The following is a 16,756-nucleotide window of genomic DNA, read 5'->3' on the forward strand; positions in this document are numbered from 1 at the left end:
CTATCTATCTATCTATCTATCTATCTATCTATCTATCTATCTATCTACCTATCTACCTATCTATCTACCTTCAATGAGGTTGTTGACCCTATTTTTATTATTTTTTTTGCATCATTCTCATTTCTCTTCCCAATTTTTCCTCCTCTTCTCTTATTTGGTTTTCAAAATTCTTCTTAAGCTCCTCTATGGCTTGTAATGAGTTCATATTTTTCTTGGAAGTTTTTGGTGGAGGAGTTCTGACTTTGTTGTCTTCCTGCCATTCCATGCTTTATCCTTTTTATTCCCAAAATAGAAGTCTAAAGTTGGATCACTGTGCTTGCTTTGCTTCCTTTGCTTGCTCAGTTGAGCTGCCACTCAATTACTTGACTTTTGAGCTCTTTGCCAAAGTAGAATTCTGCTTCCAGAGAGGAGAGCTTTGTTCCAGATTGCTGGGGTCTTCTCAGCTGCTGGAGCTATTAGTTGGCTGCCCTCTCTGAAGCCTCCACATGCTCTGGCTCACTGGTCACTCACCCCAGGACCTTCATCCTAGACAGTAATCCAGATCCAAGCAGGTTAAAGCAAGAGCAATTACCCATTATACTGATCACTGGATCCCTCTACAATCTGCAGGCCAGGAGCTCTGAAGCAACTATGCAGCTACACATGGCACCTCAGCCATTTCTCTTTCCAGGGGCAGAGGCCAGACCGCACTCCCATACTCCCTATTCCTAATGTCCACTGACCTCTCACTTTGTCTTCGGCATTTAGGGGTTGATAATTCTGGAAACCACCATAGCTGGTGGTGATCTACTCTCCCAATGTCCCTCTAGCCCCAGCTGCTCATGGCTGCTCTGAGGCTAAAACTGTGGCCTCATGTGTGGCTGGGCTCTGCTCCCAGTGGGCTGCAATGGACCTTTTCTGCCAGTCTTCCGGTCTGTCTTCAGCAGGAGGTTAGTTTCTCTCTGTCGTTTTGTGGGTTCTGTTTCTCTGAAGTTTATTTAGAGTCATTTTTTACATGTATTGGAGGAGGTGGAAGTGGGAGCCATGCGGAAGTCGTGTTTTTATTCCACCATCTTGGCTCTGCCCCAGAAAATGTTTTACATGTAATTGAGAAAAAAATAAAATAAGGGAAAAAAAGATTAAAATCATTTTATATGTATGGATTTTGCAACTTTATACCTGATGCCAGATGTTGGTATTTCAAAAACTTATAGAGAATGGCAGAAGACAGGTCTAAAAAGAGTTGCCACTATTTAAGTCTCAGAACCTTCATATATCACAACAGTAAAATGCAGCACCTTAGTGAGAGCACCCAGTACGTATCAAGCTCAAATGGTCCTATTTTGATACAAAAGAAAGAAGGTTTCAGAATGTAGAAATCTGTATAACCTGTTCACAAGGTGACAGTATTTGGGAGTTACTGTACAGTATGAAATTCACACAATCATCTCCAGCTTGAGTGTTCTTGTCAAGGAGCAACTACAAACTTACAATTAAGAAAGTTTTCTGGCAGAACCACTAATAGATGTCAAATTTTTGACCCACTTACATGCTTTATGTTAAGTATTTCAAAATATGTTTTGTACTTGCTGATTTTTAAATAAACCCTTTGCAGAAGCATATCTTTTCCATATATAGGATGGGTGGTAATTTGTACCCAAGAAAAGAGCCAAATGCATTATTATAATCAAGAGTTAGAAGATAGAAATTAGAAATAGCCTCTGGCCTTTATAAGAGGAGTTCTCAAGCAGGTATGCCAGCTTATTCTTGTACTGAACCTCCTCCTGCTCCTTCTATATTTGTGTATGTTTGAGATTGAAAGATACTTAAAAAATAAGACTAGGAATTATAGGATTTCAAATAGGAAGAGACCTAGGAGATCAGTTCATCCTACTCCATTTTAAAAATAAAGAAACTGTAGCTTAGAACTATTATTTGTCCAAAATAATATGGCAATTATTTGTTGATTGTGGACTCAAACACATGACTTTTGATGGTAAATCTAAAGGATCTTTTCATTACACTATGGTATTTCCTGGCACCATATACAAATACTGTGTCTGTGATTGTATTATATTTTTAAAATTTGAAACATAGTATTATAATGAGAAAAAGACTTGGAGTAAGAATGATACATCTACCCATAAGTTCTTTCTCTGGATACAAATAGCATCTTTTTTCACATATCCTTAATAGTTAATTTGGGTATTTATAATAGTCAAAATAACATTTGCTAGATATAATTCTTTCTTTCTTTTTTTTTTAAGCAACCGAGGTTAAGTAACTTGCCGGGATTCGATCTCCAGGTCATCTCAACACTGGAGCCAGTGCTCTTACTCGCTGTGCTACATGGCTGCCCCTACTAGATGTAATTCTTAAAACAATATAGCTGTTACTATATGCAATGTTCTCTTGGTTCTGCTCATTTCACTTTTTTGTGCAAGTCTTTCCATGTGTTTTATTAAGATCATTGAGTTCATCATTTCTTATAGTACAGTAGTATTCCATCACTATCATATATCACAAATTGTTTGGCTATTCCCCAATCGATGGGCAACCCTATAATTTCCATTTCTTTGACATCACTGGGGAATTGCTATACACATGTTAAGTTTTTATAAATTTCATAAACATTAAAGTTTCTTTTCTTTTTTCTGTAATCATCTTTGCAAATAGACCTCATAATGATATTGCTTATTCAAGGCAAAGGCAGTTTTCTGTGTTTAATTTGTGTTTTTATTTAAGTATCAATTACTCTTGGTGTAGTAATAGATAGAAAACTGACTTTGAAGCCTTACATACAATATCTATATTAACCCGATAAGGTTACTTAAACTCTCCATGCTCTAGGCAAGTCTCTAAGAAGAGATGGTGCTAACTTTCATTGGCAGAGGGAGTTTCCTCGACCCCAAAGAAACCACAGGTCCAGCCCATCTAGCTGGCAAAGTAAATAGAGTGTTGGATATACCCAATTTCAAATTCTTCCTCAGATACTTACTACCTCTGAGACACTGGACAATTCACAACTTTCCCCTCATCAGTTCCCTCATCTACAAAATGGGGTTAATGATTGTATCTAATTCATTTTTTGTGAGGATCAAATGAGGTAACATATGCAAAAGGCTTTGTAGACTTAAATGCATTAGTATATATCTTATCAATCAGTCAACAGTCCTGCTTATATAATGATTTAAATTCCTTTTTCCAATATGATAATTCTGAGAGCCAAATGTTTGCTTCCCTTCTCCCCCCAAACCCCCAAAAGAGATATTATGGAAAGACCACAAAGACTGGCACATCCCTAGTAAGAGTCTCTTCATAGGGACTCAGAGAGTAGCATACTGAGACTACCTAGACAGGCAGGTTTGCAGTGGTGAAAGCAGTCCTCTAAAGAGAGAGGGACTTGCCATTGCCTTCAGTGATTGATAAGTTCCAAAACACCAAAGCCAATTCTCCAAGTTTTGTCAAAGTACCTGAAGGAAAATGCAGGTCAGCCCTGGGCAGATAGCTAACCACAGGGAGTTTTCTCCCTAGCAATGTGGTAGACTGGTATTTAGGGGAGGAAGAAGAATGAAAATACACATAATGAAATTTTTCCCCTCCAGGGTTAACTATAGAATATTCAATAACTGTTGCAAAACAAGCCAGGCCTCCAAGCACTGTTAGGGGCCTACCAGCATTTATCATGTAAATCAGTTGTCTCACTTCATTTGTTTTGCCAGGCACAGCTAGGGTTGTGTGTCAGACTATTTTTAAAAGATTTCTTTTTTCTTTTCCTTCTAAAGGCAAATTTTCATATTTTAACACTAATGCCTGTTTTGTGGTCCAAGAGGTTTTGATAAATTTATGATGGGGGGAGGGTTTGGGGAGGGATATTATGATTTGAAAAGAAGTTGCACATTTAGCTTTTTGTACTTGCTTTATGAGGCTGCTAGGGTAAGAACTTCATTAAATGCCTTAAATATGTCTTTAGAATCATGGTCTGCAAACTTTCCAAAGTGGGACATCAAGCTGCTATCTCCCTGTTCTAGCAGAGGATGGCTTGAAGGTAGAGAAAGAGAGGAGACAGTGAGTGGTGCTGTCCACAAAGGGTCCTCTAGAGCTCAAAAAAAAAAGTCGTCATCCATGTGTTTCAGCAATTCATCATACTTAAAGAGTTCCCTTTTTATAAAAATCCAAAAACTCCCCCTGAGGTTTAAGCCTATTAGCCTAACTAAAATAAACATGTTGTGGAAAGTGAAATTTTTATAGGAGAGAAGTAAAAAAAAAGTCACTTGGGAGCATGGGGACTTATTGAAAACAAACCTGAGAAGGGCAATTTGTAAAATCTTAGGATGATACATTAAGAACTATGATGGATTTTAGAGATAATCTAGTCCAGGCCTACACAATTTACTGGCCCTTGACCTTCAGACCACTTGTGGAATGCCAAAGGATTTCAGGTGAGTACATGAAAAATGTAGAGGAAAATATTCTTTGTATGTAGAGGAAATCCTTTGGCATACCCTAAGTAGCCACCCTGTCACAAATTGTGCAGGCCTGATCTAAACAAACCCAACTCAATTTACAGATACCTATAGAGATTAAGTGAATTATCCAAGGTCTTGTTGTAGGTCCTTCATTCTGGAAGAGGACCAATGATATCAGGAGGGTGGTATCCTGACTTGCAAGTGAATTGGATTTAAGTGAGGCAGAGCTGTGCAAAGTCATTAGCCTTACTCTCTTCTCTATAGCCATTGGGTCAATTGGCAAGTCACAGAGATAATGTCAGACCAGATTCAAGTTTCCTAGGTCTAAAGCAAAGAGAAATGAAGGACTTCATAATTTAGGGATGGACTAGGTAGAAGAATTGGAACAGTGACCTTGTCTAGTTGTAAGACATTGGACTTGGAGTCAAGAAGACCTGGAGGATTCAAATACTACCTGAGAAACTTAAATGCTGTTTGACTCTGGACAAGTCACAATTTACTTTTGATACAGGTCCCTAATCTGTAAAACAAGAAGAGTGAACTCAGTGGCCTCTAAGATCACTTTGAGCTCAAAGTTATGACCCTAGGAGCTAAAAGAGCTGTAGAAAGAGGGAGGAGGAGAAGGAGGAGAAGAAGAAAAGAGGATCCCATACATAATTCTAAAATGTTACATTTGTTTAGCTTTTTGAGAATACTTTCACATATATTTTCTCACTTGATATTCAAAAGAGTAAACTAAAAAAGTAAGCAGGGTAAGTCAGAGGACCATGTAATTTAGTGTTGGAAGGTAGAGACCATCTTGGTCACCCTCCTTAATTCATGATCTAGGAAGCTAAGGCCCACAAAAAGTAAGTGATTCATCCAAAGTTAAAGAGCTAGGTATCATCATCCCCATTACCCAACTGACTGGATACATGTGGCTATCAGTGTTATGTTTGGATAGTCTAGCCCATCTGTTATATTGCTATATGCCTGACCATTTTTTAGTGATGATGATAATGGAGGAGGAGGAGAAGGAGAATAAAAAGAAAAAGAGGAAGAAAACAAAGGAGGAGGAGGACAATGACAAAAAAGACCATGAGGAGGACCAGGAGGAAGTTAATGATGAGGAGGAGGAGGAGAAAGAGGAGGAGAAAGAGGAGATGATGACTATGAAAAAGAAGAAGAAAGCTTTAAAAATTGCCAAGTATTAGGTAATACTTCCTTAAAATTTAAAACTTATCTTCCTTCACCCTAAGCTGAAAACAGGGAGAGATTTTATGAATCCAATGCCAAATTGGGTGATACTGCCCCTTGTTGGGAGCTTGAACCATCCAAGGGGGTAGTAGTAGCCTCAGGTGTAATTGGGGCATATTTGAATAAAAATTAGGGGGTAGTGGAAGTATAAGGAAAGAAGATAAGATATGAAAATTTAGAAAAACTGTACATGTTTCATCTGTTGTGTAAGAGTTAAAGTCATTGTGATTACATTATTTTCCAAATAATCTACAAAATGCAATTTATAGCCAATCACTGCTCAAGTCCATTAACAGGTCTTAACAAGCAAGAGTCATCAGGTAAGCATGTTGCACATTGTCTGGAAGTCAAGCATACATCAGCAGGAATATGTATGTGGAATGATATTTTTATGATAAGACATTATAAGGTTATGTGACACAATATTGTATCCAAAATTTCAATGCAGGAAAAAATTTATAATAAATTATCAAATTTAAAATGCATCATTTTAAAAATATACATATATTTTAGAAATGACAAACTTCAAAAAGTCATGAAAGGGTTAAAGAAAGTAGATTTCCATGGGGTTGAGCCAAGATGGCAAAGTGGAAGCAGGAAATTCTGTGAGCTCCCCCAAAACTGCCTCCAATACCTGTAAAATATGACTCTAAACAAATTTCAGACCTACAGAACCCACAAAGTGACATAGAGAAAAACATCTCCTGCTGAAGGCAGGCTGGCAGGCAGACAGGAAGTGTCTATCTCAGCATGCTGGGAGCCGAGGGTAGTCCTGTTTGTGTGGTTCTGGACCCAACATTTCCCTCATCAGCCAGGGAAGACTTCAGGCACGTGAATCACCAGCAGCTGTGGCAGTTTCCAGAAGTCTCAACCCATAAACACCAAAGAGAAAGTAAAAGTTGATTAAAGAACTCTGTTGGAACCAGGTGACCAAAGAGCATGGTCCGGCCCCTGCCCCCTGGGTGAGAAGTGGTAGAGCCAAAGTCTGCTGCAGCTGCTGCCACAAGGCTGCTTCAAGAGCTCCTGGCCTGCAGATCATAGGGGGACCAAGTGAGCATTCAGAGGATAATCTCTCTTACTTTGACCTGCTTGGATCTGGGATGCTGTCTTGGGCAGTGGTTCTGGGGTGAGAAACACCAGTGTGCCAGAGCTTGTGGTGGCTATAGAAAGGGTGCCCTCCTCAGACCTCTGATAACATTTGTGAAAAACCCAGTGATTTGGGAAAAAGCTTTCTCCACTCTGGACGCAGAGTTCTGGCGTGGCAAAGAGCTCAAAAGTCAAATCATTGGCTGGCAAGATGAGCAAACAGAAGAAGCACAATCAGACCAAAGGATCCCTTTAGGGGACAAAAAGGATCAAAACATGGAACCACAAGTCAACAAAGTCAAAATGCCTGCATCAAAAGCTTCCAAGAAAAATATGAATTGACTACAGCCATGGAGGAACTCAACAAAGATTTTGAAAATCAAGTAAGAGAAGTGGAAGAAAAATTGGAAAGAGAAATAAGAATGATGCAAGAAAATCATGAAAAATAAGTCAACAGCCTGCTAAAGGAGACCAAAAAAATACTGAAGAAAATAACACCTTTAAAAAATAGACTAGGGGCGGCCAGGTGGCGCCGTGAGTAAGAGCGCCGGCCCTGGCATTGGAAGACCTGGGATCGGTTCCGGCCTCAGATACTTGGCACCCACACAAAATAACTGGCTGTGTAACCTTGAGCAAGTTACTTAACCCCAATTGCTTTTAAAAAAATAGACTAACTCAAATGGCAAATGCCAATGAGGAAAAGAATGCCTTAAAAATCCAAATTTGCCAGATAGAAAAGGAATTTCAAAAACTCACTGAAGAGAATAATTTCTTCAAAATTAGATTGGAGCAAATGGAAGCTAATGGCTTTATGAGAAATCAAGATACTATAAAACAGATCCAAACAAATGAGAAACTGAAGACAGTGTGAAATATTTCTTTGGAAAAAAAAAAAAAACACTGACCTGGAAAATAGATTCAGGAACACATAGGAAGGATAAAAAATAAAATTAACATGAGAGAGGAATATATTGGGAGAAGGAGATAGGGAGATACAGAATAGGGTATATTATCTCACATAACAGAGAGAAAACTGTTACAATGGAGGGGAAGAGCAGGAAAGTGAAAGGGAATGGGTCAACCTTACTCTCATTGAATTTGGCTTAAGGGGGGAATAACCTACACACTCAATTGGATATATTACCCTTACAGGAAAGTAGGGGGTTAGGGGATAAGAAAGGGGATTATAGAAGGGAAGGCAGATTGTGGGGGAGAGGATCCTTAGAAGCATATACTTTTGAAATGGGACAGGGTCAAAGTAGAAAATAGAATAAGTGGGGGTGGGATAGGATGGAGGGAAATATACTTAGTTTTTTACAATATATCTACTATGGAAACATTTGCCGTAACTACACATGTACAACCTATATTGAATTACTTATCTTCCCAGTAGGGGTGGGTGACAAGGGAAGAAGGAAAAGAATCTGGAAATCAAAGTTTTTAAAAACAAGTGTTAAAAAAACGTTTTTACATGCAATTGGGAAATAAGATATACAGGTACTCAGCATAGAAATTCATCTTGCCCTACTAGAAAGTCAGAGGGGCAATGGGGGAGGATATAAGAGAGAACAGATTGGGAAAACGGTATTCAGTAGGATCACTATTTGCAGGCAGGGGATAGGGTAAAGGTAGGGAGAAAATTTGTAACTCAAAATCTTGTGGAAATGAATGTTAAAAAATAAAAATAAACAATTGAAAAATAAAAAAAGAAAGTAGATATCCAGGGAAGTTCTGAGTAATTTTTTTTAAAGGGACAGTAGGCCAATAAATTTGGGAACCTCTGGATTAGGTTAACAAAAAGAAAGCATCCCTCTTTGCCTTCTGTCTACAATAGCTCTTAATCTGAGGTCTGAATTTTAAAAGGAAAAAGTATTTAGATAACTTTATTTCAACAGAATTGGTTACTTTGCAATCCTATGTATTTTATTTTATTTTATGTATATTTTATGTATTCCTCTGAGAAGTATTACATAGGCTTCACTGGAATTCCAAAGAGGTCTAGGACATAGAAAAATTTAAGCACTTCTGATATATAAAAATATAGAGAAATGACACAACTGACCTAGTACTAGGTCATGTACCTTTGAAGAATGTTTTTAGTAGGGGGGATAGACAGATGTGAGGATAAGCAGAGTCACCGACACTGACAAAATGCTTCTGATAGTGAATGTTAGGATTAAATGTGATTCTTATTACATTCTTTAATTTAAAAAATTTACCTGAAAACACCTCTCAATTTAATCATTAAATATAGATAATATTTCTTGAATGAATTTCCTGTATAAGGTGAATTGCCATATACATATATGTAATCAATAAATGTCATGAACTCATTAACTAGAAAACAGTTATCAGGCACATGGTCTGTAATACTCATGAGTACCTCCTGAGTAAGGTCAATCCAGATTAAATGTAGTGGAGATATGTTTAAGAAAATAAATAAAAATCCAATTGAACATGCATGATGCATTTTCCTATGTCAATGTGCTGTCTGCAGAGATTCTTATATCAATTTTAGTGACTCTCATTTTTATTTGTGTTTAACACCATTGACTTAGACCATATGTCTTTTAATATGCAAACATGCTATATACACACATACTTTTATTTTTTTTATTGGACCCATCATTGTATTGAAATGGGTTAAAACTGTTGAGGAAACTCTTTATACCAATGCAAGTTAGCAATTTCTCTAAAATTTGTAGTCTTAGAATTGCCTAAGAGCTTGGCAGGTTAATTGACTTGCTTAGAACATAGATATGGTATATGTGTATCAGAGGCAAGATTCAAAAGTTCTTCCTGACTCCAAAAATCTATTCACTATATCATGTTGATTCTCCTCATTTCATTCTACACTTACATAGATATAGTGTTTGTGTGTGTGTGTGTGTGTGTGTGTGTGTGCGTGTGTGTGTGTGTACTTGGGGCCAGCTAGGTGGCATGGGAATGCATGGAGTGCTGGGATTGGAGTCAGGAAGATCTGAGTATAAATCCAGCCTTAGACATTTACTAGTTAAGTGTCCCTAGGCAAGTCATTTAAGCCTCTTTTTCTCAGTTGCCTCAACTCTAAAATGAGCTAGAGATGGAAATGGCAAACCATTTCAGTATCTTTGCCAATAAAACTCCAAATGGAGTCATGAAGAGTCAGACATGACTGAAATTAGTGAACAACAACAACAGCAGCAGCAACAACAACAACACACACATGTATCTGGCACATGCGTAGTATAACATATGTAGAAAAGCAGTATAGTAGTGAGGATAGAGTTCTGGATTTAAGAGTCAAGAATACCTGCATTTGAATGCCACCTCATACTAGATATATATGAACAACCTCTGTCAGTCTTAGGCTTCTCATTTTTAAAATGGAAATAATACCTATAATCTCTACTTTTCCTCTCATTCACTTCTTACCTTTGGCTTCTGTCCTCATTATTCAACTGGAAATGATTACTCCAAAGTTACCAATTATCTATTAATTGGCAAATTTAATGGCTTTTTCTCCATCTTTATCCTTCTTGACCCCTCTGTATTTTTTGACACAATCAAACTTTTATTCTTAATACTCTCATTTCTCAAGGTTTTCATAATTCTACTCCCCCCTCACCCCGATTTTCCTCCTGCCTGTATGACTGCTTGTCCTTAGTCTACTGAATCTTCATGCAAGTCATGGCCGATAATAGTGGATCTCCTCTAAGGCTCAATTCTGGTCCCTCATTTCTTCTCCCTCTATGCTATTTTGCTTGGTGATCTCATCAGCAGTCATGAATTCAATTATCATCTCTATGCATGTGATTCTGAAATTTACTTATCTAGTCCTAACTTGTCTCCTAGCTTGAAATCTCTCATCACCAGTTGATTATTGTACATCTCAAACAGGATGTCCCATAGACAGTCTAAACTCAATACATCCAAATTAAACTTGTTATTATTTCTCCACAAATCCTCACTTCTTCCTGACCTCTTTATTACTATCAAGGGCACCACTAGACTCCCAGTCACTTGGGTTCACAAACCAACCATCAGCTGAAACTCCTCACTCTCTCACCCCGCCCCATATTCAGTCAGTTGAAAAGTTCTGTCAATTCTCTCTTTATAAAAGTTATCATATATACTCCCTGTCTACATATTGACATAATCACTGCTCTGGTGCAAACTCTCATCACCTTTCATGTCTGGACCATTGCAAGGACCTTGTGGTTTGTCTCCCATCTTCTAGTCTCTATTTCAGTTCATACTCCATTCAGCTACCAAAGTGATCTTTCTAAAGCACAATCCTGACCATGTCACCTTTCCCCCAATTCAATAAGCTCCAGTGACTCCCTATCACCTTCAGGATCAAACAAAAAATCTTGTTTGGCATTCAAAACCCACCATAACCTGACCCCTTCCTATATTTACAGTCTTCTTACACCTTATTTCCGCTTTATTGTATTCTACAAAGCAGTGACACTGGACTCCTTTTTCCTCTCACTTGAAACTATTTCTCTGGCTTCTGTGCATTTTCACTTTCTCCCATGCCTGGAATTCTTTACTTGCTCCTCCCTGCCTCCTGTCCTCCTTGAAGTTTCAGCTAGAATCCTACATTCTGCAAAAACTCTTTCTCAATCCCTATCAATGCTAGGGTCTTCCCTCCAAGATTTTATCCAATTTCTCCTGTATCTACCTTGTTTGCATATGATTATTTGCATTTTGTCTTATCCAATAAATTGTGGACTCTTTGATATTAGAGGCTTCCATCCTTCATTCCCAGAGCTGAGCACAAGTACCTAGCACCTAGCAGGCATTGGATAAATGCTTATTGATTTGATTTGCTATGGCACAAACTTCAAAGAGTCATTGAGAAGTTCAAATGAGATAACGCACTTTATTATGGAAACCTCCAAGAAGAAGGTCCTTTCCTAATCAATATGCTTCTAAAAATGTAGTAACTGAATTTGAATAACACAGTGGATATGTTCCCTAACCCAGTAAAGTTGAATTGTCATCTCCCTTTGATAATTATTTTTCCCCTCCTAAAAGCCTAAGAATGATTTCCTTTATATTTTTCTTCCTTTATAATCCCCTAAAAATCAGAGATTTTTTTTTCAAATGAAGACCCTTGATCTTGGGTACACAAACACAAAGACACACACACATCCCAAAACTTTTAGGGTAGTTTAAACAGTAATAGCTTAATACATTTGTGTGCACATGGACACACACATATGCATGGGTTACTTGAAAATATTTCATTTTGCAGGCATAACATTTTATACAAATTATGTTGATTTCTATTTTCAGCATGATTTCTAAAGTCAATAATGACCCTCATCTAAATGTCTTTAAAGTAGATAAAATATCAATCCAAAGAGCTTTAGTATTTTTTATATTTTCCTTGATTTTATTTCCTTATCCTTTCCTGACACAGACTTGCATAAACATACACCTACATCCCCATTCTACTTTAAAGGGAATTATATATTCATGCTGTAATAATACTCACAATTTAGAAAATCTTAAGCTAAAGTATGAGAAGCATGTCTGGAGTAAGCTGAGTCAGGAAGTAAGATCTTTGTACCCCCAAACCTCTTTCCAACATCTTTACTTGTGTGCATATGTCAATTTTTCACAGTCAAAGAAAGCAGTTTTTATTCTGCTATGTATCTTTCTAAGTGGTATCTGTAAAAATTGGACTGAACTAATTGCTGTAATTAGTCTTATAAATACAAGGCTAAGAGTATGCACTGTGGTTATGTGGAGGAGTATCTGACTAGTCTCCTCTCCACTCCATGTTGCATAGATAGTAACTTAACTGCAAAGACTAAGTCCATTTCTTTTTTTAGGTTAGACAGTCAATAAAAATTTATTAAACACCTACTCTGTATCAGCTATTATGCTAAGTGTTGGGGATACAAATATGAAAAAAGAACAGTATCTGCCCTCAAGAAGCTTATAATCTAATGGGGGAAGACTTCACATAAAAGGAAGATGAAAAGAGGTGATAGGGACATAGGGAAGGTACCCAGTCCAGATGCATGGAGAAAAAGTGAGAAAAGCCCCAAAACAGTGCAGCCAGAGGAGACATGAGAGATATTCTAACCTGGATTCCCTCCTAAAATGGATGTTTTGGAGTTTCTGACTCTACCCTCCAATATGAAGGATAGAGGGTGGTAATGAGGTAAAATCCCAAAGCTGATGAAATATTACAAGATGAAGTTTTTACAATAATACGATTCCTGGAGCATAGGTTGCCAAATAAGGTACTCTATTACTTCACTTCTCCAAAAGGACATTCTCCCATCCTCCCTTCCTCTATACTAGGAATTAAGAATGAAAGATTTCCTCACCTTTGCCTAGTGCAAGTTTTTATTTTTTTCCTTTAATTTACAACACTAAATTGCTTGTCCTGCTCTCCAAAGTGGGCTAAATATTTCAGTTTTGGATCTCTGCTGTGCTAACATTTGTTTCTTAGTAGAAAAAAGATGTATTCTATTATTACTTCCCCAATCCTCAACAGAAATGTCTAAAAAACCATTTTAATAGCATACACTACTAGGAAAATCATTATTTATTCATTTTTGCAGTCACTAGCAGGAGTTTCCACACTTCTTGAGCATTAATTTAGAGATAGTAGAGGAAACAAAAAAGGATTTGATAAAGAAAAATGGAATGAGTTATTTAGGTATCCTTGAAATGAATAAAAATTGGTTACTGCTATGAGTGTTTATGCTTTTTGTTGATATATTTCAATTCCATCTCTACCTAGCAGGGTAGCTTTATTTTGTTTTGAAGATGGAGCCCAATCTTGTTGAGCTTCTTTATATTTTGGGAGGAGTTTGGCATCAAGGAGAGAAGGAAGAAGGAGACAATGAAAGGAAGAATGGAGTTGTAGTTCTCCCAGAGGAGATGTGCCCCTTTGTCTCTGGTGTAAACTGGATTCTTTGCATTACTCTGGGAAGGTAAGAGTTAGACCAGGGGAGAAGTTGCTTTCTGCCCTTAGATCTCTCTATAGTTCTGATGTCATGGTGATTTAGCTAATCTGCATTATAGAAGAAATTCAGCTCTGCCCAGAAGTATGTGAATTATGGGGACCCTTAATTGTCTTTAAGATAGAGAGGATTTTACTTTTACTTTACTTTTTCCCTTTATTATCTACCCCCTCAAAACACACACACACACACACACACACACACACACACACACGCGCACACACACACACACACACACACACACACTAACGGCCTTGTAAACAATTTGTGTTAAAAAACAAATGAGCAAAACTCTTCCTGTAGAGATGATGTGAAACAATATTGAGACAACTCCTGGAATACTTGCTTATTTAAACATCTGAGGACCCTGAACCAAGAGATGTAGAGATGAAAGTGCTTCTGTAAATGTAGCTATCTGCCTTTCCTTTCACCACCCCAAATCCTTTTGGGGTAAATATAAATTCTGTTAAGGCAAGGATTGTTTCTTTTCTGGTCTCTTTATCTTCTTTTCAGAGTTACAGTAACAAGTCTCTATCCATGTAACATCTTTTTTTCTCTTTTATAGTTAGTAGTGTTTCTGGAACTCTAGTAAATATTTTTGAAGACTTATGCTTTTATATATCTCTAGATATCTCTTTTATATATCTCTAGATTTATATATCATCTAGAAGGTTGATGATGCATAATAAACTTTTAAAAATTATTTATTTTTAACCTTTTTCCCACAATTTTTAATTCCAAATTCTCTCCCTCCATCTTACCAATCCCATTTCCACTAACACAAGTAATATTATATGAATTACATAAGTGAAATCATGACAAATATATGTTCATATTAGCCATATGGCCAAAAAAAAAACAAGACAAATGAAGTGAGAAAATTATATTTCAATTTACAATGAGAGTTCATCAGTTCTTTCTCTGGATATAGACAACATCATACATAGGTCCTTTATAACTGTCATTGTGGTGATAAGAGAAATTAAATCTTTATAAAAGCTATCAGCTGATCATCATTACAATATTGATTCTACTATGTGCAATGATCTGGTTCTCCTAACTTTGTTTTGTATCAATCAATTCATATAGGTTTTTCCATCAGTTTTTTTTTTTCCCCTAGAACAATATCCCTTCTCATTTCTTACAGCATAATAATATTTCATTACAATCATATGCCAAATTTGTTCAGCCACTTCCTAATTGATGAGCATCCCCCCAATTTCCAATTATTTGCCACCATGAAATATTGTTATACAAATTTTTGTACAAATAAGTCCTTTTCCTTTTTCTTTGATCTCTTTGGGATATAGATCTAATAGTTATACTGCTGGGTCAAAGTACATACACAATTTTATAGCCCTTTGAGCATAGTTCCAAATTGGTCTCCTAAATAGTTGGACTAGTTCACTTCACCAACAGCTCATTAGTGGACTGATCTTCCCTCAACCCCTCTAACATTCATCATTTCTGATAGGTGGTACCTCAATATTGTTTTATTTTGAATTTCTTTAGTTAATAGTGATTGAGAGCATTTTTATGACTTGATAATTTTGATTTCTTATTCTTGAAACTACCTGCTCATATCCTTTCTCCATTAATGAAGTGCCCTTTTGCCCAATGAAATAAGCAGAGACTTCACTAAATAACGACAGGAAGGATTTATTATACAATCTCGCGAGAAGGGGACATCATCACAAACAGAAGCAGTCTGGTAGGAAAGGTCAAAATACAGAAGGCAAAACTGGTTAGTATAACCCAAATTTCTCCCAGTCTTCCCCCCTCCCTTGTCCTGTCCTGTTCCCATTAATTAGGAACTGAGGCATACAATCTTAACCACAAATTTCTGCTGGTGCTGCAGGTGGAATGTCTGTAATATCAAAAAGCAGAAAGTTCATGTCTTGTGGACAGAAAACAGACAAACGTCATCAGTATCATAACAGATAAATGTCAACTACCTTAATATAGCCAAAATATAGATATGAAAGCAGATGAAGAATGTCAACTTTGCCAATGCAGATGTGAAAGCAGATGATATCTCATAAATAATGGGAATGTTGGGGACTTTGGATCATGGAGACCCTCCTACTGGCAACAGGAAGGTAGAAAAATATGTCATTGGGGATTTGGGAACATGATGACCAGTCTGTAGGTCTTATAGCAATCTTTCTAAATTTGTATTTGTACAGGTCAAGGGGAAACTAAGTCTATAGCCAAGTTTGAGGAACATGTACTTTCCCTTCCTAGATATTAACTAAGCTCAGCAAAACCTTTAACTCATGACCAGAGGAGAAGGGCAAGGGTTTCATGCTGCTCTGAGATGTTACCTGAGAAGTTTTCACTTGCCGCACTCATGGGGAATGGCTCTTATTTTCTGTAAATTTGGTTCAGTTCCCTATTATTCTTGAGAAATGAAACCTTCATCAAAGAAACTTGCTATATTTTTTTTAATATTACTTCATTGTCTAGGGTACTTTTTAACAAAATGTAGTTTCCCTGATTATCTTTTTTAAGTTAGTTTTTTTTTTTGCTTTTGCTTTGTTTGAGATCATGATTGCTATCCCCTCCATTTTTCTTTACTTTAACTAAATCATAATAGAATATGCTCCAGCCCTATTTTAACTCATGTTTGTGTGTGTGCATGTTTCTTTTTCAACTGTATCTCTTGTAAACAACATATTATTGGATTTTATTTTCTAATCCATTAATCTATCCACTTCTGTTTTATGGATGAGTTCATCCAATTCATATTCACTCTTATGATTACTAATGGAATTTCCCTTCATCTTCTTTTCTTCCATTTCTTCTTCTCTCTTTTTTCACCCTGTCCCTCCTTTAAAGTTAGTTTTGCTGCTACCACTTTGTCCCTTAATCTGCTTTCTCTTTTATTATCCCCACCCCTTTATCTCATCCTCTTTCCTTTCTATTTCCCTGTTAGGTAAGATAGAAGTCTATACACAAAGGGGAGGGGGGGAGGGAGGGAGAGAGGGAGGGAGAGAGAGAGAGAGAGAGAGAGAG

The 16,756-nt window shown here is 37.1% G+C and overlaps 1 protein-coding gene across 4 annotated transcripts in view; it reads right to left on the minus strand.

The window, feature by feature from the left end:
* The window catches only part of MARCHF1 (membrane associated ring-CH-type finger 1), a 1,238,958-nt gene that overhangs the window by 1,152,990 nt on the left and 69,212 nt on the right, over positions 1-16,756 (minus strand). The gene's annotated exons all lie outside the window — the stretch shown is intronic.

The sequence above is a fragment of the Petaurus breviceps genome, unplaced genomic scaffold, assembly GCF_028583685.1.
Source record: "Petaurus breviceps papuanus isolate PSGF00001 unplaced genomic scaffold, PetGlider_PUasm1.0 126, whole genome shotgun sequence".
NCBI classification, from domain to species: Eukaryota; Metazoa; Chordata; class Mammalia; order Diprotodontia; family Petauridae; genus Petaurus; species Petaurus breviceps.